Genomic DNA, 5940 nt, shown 5'->3' with positions numbered 1-5940 from the left:
TCAACCCGTGGATGTGTAGATTGACGTCCATGGGTTGTGGACGTTCTTGCAGTGGTGGGAGGTCGGCCAGGGCCGCTGCGGTTCCCGTGATGTCTCCAAGTTGACAGAGCGCGCGTCCAAGTCCTGACTCTGTTCTCCGCGCAATCTTCATGATTAGGCTTCCCGTCGACCGCCCATTCTCCATTCGGATAAGGTGCCCAAGAGCCCGCTTCTGTAGTGTGGCACAAATCGTGGCTACGCCGGCCTCGACGAGTGTCTTGTGTGATGAGGCGCTTCGGGGCGTGCCAAGGCAAATTCTCAGTGCCACCCTCCGCGCCCTCTTTAGGCTTTCTTGTTATGTGCTGTTTAGCGTCACCAATGGCAGCGCGTAGGTCGGGCAGGACACGATCAGGCCCTTGTACATTGCCAGAATCATGGACTGCGAGGTGCCCCACGTTGTACCTCCAAGTGCCCGCAGGGTGTTTGTTCTTGTGCGCATCTTCTGGAGCACTGCATCTACAGCGGGCCTCCAGGACACGCGCGCGTCGAGCATCAAACCCAGATAAGTTGCTGTCTTTTTCTGATTTTATCGGTGCTCCCTCGATGTGTAGTACTGGACGAAATGTTCGCAGTATTGGAGCCTGGAGCAGAGCCGTGGTCTTCTCAGCCGAGATGCCGAGGACCAGTTCGTGTAGTCTGTGCACCGTGTTGGTCAGTGCCCGTTGCAACTCTTTCACCATTTCCTGTCTGCGATTTGGTGGGCTGGTGGCCCAAAGTGCCACGTCGTCTGCGTATACCGCCATGTTCACGAGGAACTGTGGTCGAGCTCCAACTCCGGCAGTCGAAGGGACAGACGCGATCGCGATGGAGAAAAGCAGCGGGCTCAGCACGCTTCCCTGAGCCACACCGGCTGTTATCCCGCGTGGTGTGCTGTAGGTGCTGCCGACACGTACACGCAGTGTTCTTCCTTGCAGAAATGCACGTATGTATGACGGGGGGCGCCCGGTGATTCCGAGGTTCTGCAGAGAGCCGTGAAGATGGTGTCATGGCGGAGCGCATCGAAGGCTTTCCTCACGTCTAGGAAGACTGTGGCCGTCGACCAGCTCCTTTCTTTAACTTCCTCTATGGGGGTGGTGAGGTCTCCAATGGAGTCTGCAGTGCTCCTGTGTCTCCTAAAGCCGGAGAAGCAGTCTGGAAGCGCGTCTACTGCCTCCAGGTGGTAGTTTAGACGTCGCAGTACCATTCGCTCCAGTAGCTTGCCCAAGCAGGAGGTTAGTGAGATGGGCCGGTAGGAGCTCAAATCATCGGCCGGCCTTCCAGACTTGAGCAGGGGCACGGTAGTGGCCTCTCTCCAGGCCCTTGGGGTCTCAGCACTGCTCCAAACCTTGTTCATGTAGTCGAGGAGGCTGTCGTGGCACGACTCGTCCAGGTTCCTGATGGCCTGGTTCGTCACTCCGTCTGGGCCTGTGGACGAACGCTTGCGCGGGCATGCGTCGATGGCGTGTCTTAGTTCGTGTAGCGTGAAGGGGGCATCCATAGCCTTCATGCTGGGCGCCGAAGGGTCGCTGCGGGTTGACCAGTCTGGGGTGTCTGGACCCACCAGTGGGCGGGTTGAAACCTTTGTGAAGAGGTCTGCGAGTAGTTCTGTCACCTCCTGCACTGTCCCTCCTCTCGCTAGGGCCAGACCAAGTATTGGCTGTCTTGGGAGCGGACGTCCGGCAAGCGCTTTCACCATCCGCCAGGCTCTTTTTCCTCCGGCTGGCATGTGAGGTCTGGAGCAGCGGAGGTCCCACTGCCTTTTTGCCAGTTTTTTCCCGTGGCGGCGGAACTTTGCGTCAAGTCGCTTGTACTCCTGTATGTCCTCCGGCTTGTTGGTCCTCCAGGATCTCCGTTGTGCACGTCGTCGTTAAGCTCTCAGGCGGAGCCAGTGCATGTGGCTGCACTGGATGTGATGCACAGGCGGAGCCAGTGCATCACAAGGCCAGTTTGGCCTTGTGATGGGTATCTGTACCATTATTGTGGCTTTTTTAAGTGCTTCGGCGATATTCTCGGGGGCAAGGGATGCGCCGGAGTCTACCAATTTGTCTAGCTGTCTTCTGTACTCCTTCCAGTCCACCAGGTGGCAGGTCTTGAGTGGGGCTTTGGGTGGCTTCCCGATGATGATGGGAAGGTGGTCACTGCCCCAGCTGTCCTTCTCTGGTCTGGCTGTTAGGCGTAGTCCTCTGGTAATAAATGTGAGGTCAAGGACGCTGGCTTCCACTCCTGGGCGGACGAATGTTTGTTTTCCGCTTGTTATATTACGGAGTGCCAGGCCATCTAGAGTTGACTGTAATGCACGACCCTTGCGTCCGTTTTCTTGTCGCCCCATGTCTCGTTGTGGGAGTTAAAGTCGCCAACGATTACTGCCTCACCCTTGATCTGCGTGCAGATGTCCACAATTGTCTTTGGGTCCCAGTGACCCTGCGGCCGCACGTACGCGGACACGAAAGTAACCGGCCTTCCCTTGATCTCCACTGTGACCCCCACGTACTCTTCAGTGTCACTGCACAAGTCCTTGAGGTCCACTTCAGTCTTTCCGAGACTTGCTCGTACCAGCAACATGGCTCCTGGGAATTTTCGTGCTCGCGTTGCTTTGCTCATATAAGTCACGTACTCTGAGATGGGAATGTCTTTTGTGTTCGGTTCCTGGAGGGCCAGGGCATCATATGCATTGTCTTGCAGATGGTCGCGAAGCCCTGGCAGTCGCGATTGTATTCCGTTAGCGTTCCATTGTAGCAGAGAGCACCTGATGGGATGTTTGGATGCTGGATTAATGTTGCTTCCCATTTTCAGTTGTTGGTGGGGCTGCTGCTAGCTGGCTCACGACCACTTGCAGTTGGGTGAATCGCTGGAGTATTTCTGCTCCCGGCTGGTACTGATGCAGGAGATGAATTCTATCTTGAGAAGCTGCGTCTTCTATGGCCAGAGAAAACTGAGGTATTTTCAGTTTAAGAAATGAAGTGCAGGAGTGGTGGGCGTCAGAAAGCGAGAATCGGTGAAGTCCGAGGGAAAGATGAATATAAAATTCGTAAAGATGAAAACCAAAGATATGTACACTGCAGTATAGTTCCGGCATTTTTCCCGGTCGTCGTTTAGCAATGAAGGCACAACGTTGGCTGTGTTTGGTGCGTCGAATGAGGTAAGCCTGAAAGAGCTTCAGAGGATCATTAAAATAATGGACTCTAATGAAAGAATAGCCTTGATCACCTGATGAGGCGTTGACTCCGGTGTTATTGTTGACAATAATCTACGAAGAGTAGTGAACACGAGTGGGATTATGACCTGGAAGGTTGAGGTGGTTTCCCCTTCCGTTTTTCGGTTAGGTGGGCGTATGCAAATCGGAAGACTTGCTTGAAATTATGTCTTTGACGTTTTTTTATCCCAGAAGGATGCTTTTTCAGTTCCATCCAGTGGCGACTCTTGAGGTGGATGCTACGGCATCGGAGTTATCGTTTCTGCTCTCTTGTCTTTCAAGGGGAAGGAACTCTTGAACAGTCCGTTGTGGAACACTCCTGATGGTGGCATCTGGTTGTGGTGTGTCATTTTCGGTAGTTTTCTTGCTTATTTGGTGTTTACTGTGTACAGCACCTCTGGCCCCACGAAAAGTGGTGCTGTGTTTCAGCTGGTATCTCGTGACCTCTGTCTCGCTTGCTTTCACTGGGCATTCGGCTGCGTTGGAAGCATGCTCTCCTTGAAAATTCACGCATCGCGGGTTGGCTGTGCATTCACCTTCATGGCACTGCCCACATCGATAGCACAGCTGAGAGGCCGCTGTGCACGCAGCTGCAATGTGGCCAAACTTGTAGCATTTGTAACATTGCAGGGGTCGTGCTTGGTAGGGAAGTACCTCAGTTCTGACAAGACCCACATTGGTATGTTGGAGTGGCACCTTTCCTGTGAAGGCAACCCGTATGACGGGCGATTTCTTCCCGAGTCGCTTCACTTCTGTTATATCGACAGAGGACTGTAGATGTGTCTTTACGTCGTCCTCTGTGCAATCAGAGTCAATATCTCGGAGGACGCCGAAAGAGTTGGAGCGGTCTCTGGGCAGGAAGGCTGTCACTGGCAGTGCACAAAGTTTCGTTAACTTGAGAAGTTCGGCTTTAAAGAGGGGTCTTTTTGTGTCAACTGCGATGATGTTGCGAGCCTTGTTCATTCGGATCTCACTCACCGTGCCTAGTGCAGCGTTGTTCAGAAAGTCAGTGAGCTTGATTTTGCTTAGTGACTGAGCTTGGTGATTTCCAGTGGGGATGGACAGTACGGTATGACCGACTTGCAGGTTGGCTTCATCCTTGAAAGGTAATGCTGAATTCAGGCACCTCTTGCGTCTTTTCTTTCCGTGAGCAACCTCGTATTCCCCGTCGTTCGATTGCACGTCTTCATCATCGCGAGCGGGTACGATCGTCGAGGAGGAGCAGGTGGCGGCTTCATCGGTGTCGTCCATAGACGCAATTGTATAGCCGTCCTTGACGATCGTTGCTGAACTCGCCTGGTCTTTGTCTAAGTCGGGGGGGGGGGGGGGGGGGGGGAAGGTTCGTTGACTCGGTGGTCATCTTCGTGGATGTCTTGGCCTCCAAGAAGGAGGCCGTTTGCGAGAAGAGGTCCGGTGCTTCTCTGATTGTATGTTATCGCAGAATATAATAAGGAAAATATCAGTTTACCTGTTATTTACGAAAAGCCTCGGGAGATGGGGATAGAATAAACAGCTGGGGTCTCGTCGTCGTCGTCCACAAGTCTCATCGCGTCTTTATATTTAGGCTGGCAGTCACACTGCACATGAAAAAATCCCACTGTCTAAACTTCCATGCAACAAATTACTTTTCAGTGTTCGCGAAAATACGAAGAAAGTTGAAGAAATGGGACTCCCCAACCTGTTAAAAATAGAGAGAAAAAAACCTTGTATTTGAAGGTTTGGAAAAGCCTACACGATCCGTAATCAGTGGCAATCTTTTTTTTTTTTTTAAATGCATTTAAAATGGTGTATTGGCATTTCGGAAAACGAAACAGGTGGCAGTTGCTAAAACAAGAGCAGGAAACCTCGCTGCGCCAATCGCAGTTGCAACTCAAGGCATCGTCATTTCCAAGGTTTGAAACTTTCCTATTTTGACGTTCAATATCCACCTCTTTGCGGTACTGCCAAAGAAATAAAAAAAAAACAGGTAAAAGATTTGCAGAAAAGTTCAGGCACATAAACACGGCTCTACTTTGCTTCATCTTCTAGTTACATGGTCACGAAAAACGTTTCAATATTACAGCCAGGGGTCGCATTTGAAGAGCCCAATGCCCATAGACAAATAATCCCCATTGGACGTCTTGAGGCGCTTTTTTTCAATTCGTGAACCTGCCACCCCTAGAACTACCCACAACCCCAACAGAACGCTGCAGACAGGTCCTTGCCGTAGTAGCTCTCTATCCTTCCGAGCCTTTTACTGAAAGAAAGAAAAGTTTAGTGGGAATAAGGATAATCACTTTTCGAGGTGTCTAATTGGGCACTGAAAAAAGTTAACACGCAAAACGCTTTACACAAATTAAAATATGTTTTATAACTAGGGTTCACTGCTCTTGGTAAATACCGATAAACCAAGAAATTAACCTCCAGCCGGTTTTATCCAAATCGGGAAAAAAACAAGCTTCACGTAGTGGAAAGCAACGCGACTGGGACAAAGAAGGGAGATACAATGAACAAGCGCTGACTAGCAACTGCAATCTTAGAAGATATTTCAGTTGCTGGTCAGCGCTTGAAAGTTCATTTCTTCTTTGTCCTCGTCCCAGTCACGCTGTTTTTGTTGTTGTTTTTTTACAATAAACTCTTACCAACTCGCTCAAGTGTCCAAGCTTCATGGGAAGAAAATCGTTATGTACCGGTTCATGTTGCGTTCCCCGAAACGCGGCCCCCACTGAACTTTCTGCGAGGCTTTCTTT

At 51.1% G+C, this 5940-nt stretch overlaps 1 pseudogene; it reads left to right on the top strand.

Moving 5' to 3' along the window:
• The first annotated feature begins 264 nt into the window (after positions 1-264).
• On the top strand, positions 265-988 carry LOC115325410 (annotated as a pseudogene).
• Positions 989-5940: the final 4952 nt, after the last annotated feature.

The sequence above is a fragment of the Ixodes scapularis genome, unplaced genomic scaffold (genome assembly GCF_016920785.2).
Source record: "Ixodes scapularis isolate PalLabHiFi unplaced genomic scaffold, ASM1692078v2 PGA_scaffold13__105_contigs__length_92229423, whole genome shotgun sequence".
Taxonomy (NCBI): Eukaryota; Metazoa; Arthropoda; class Arachnida; order Ixodida; family Ixodidae; genus Ixodes; species Ixodes scapularis.
Note: the sequence above shows the minus strand (reverse complement) of the source record. Positions and strands in the feature narration are given on the sequence as shown.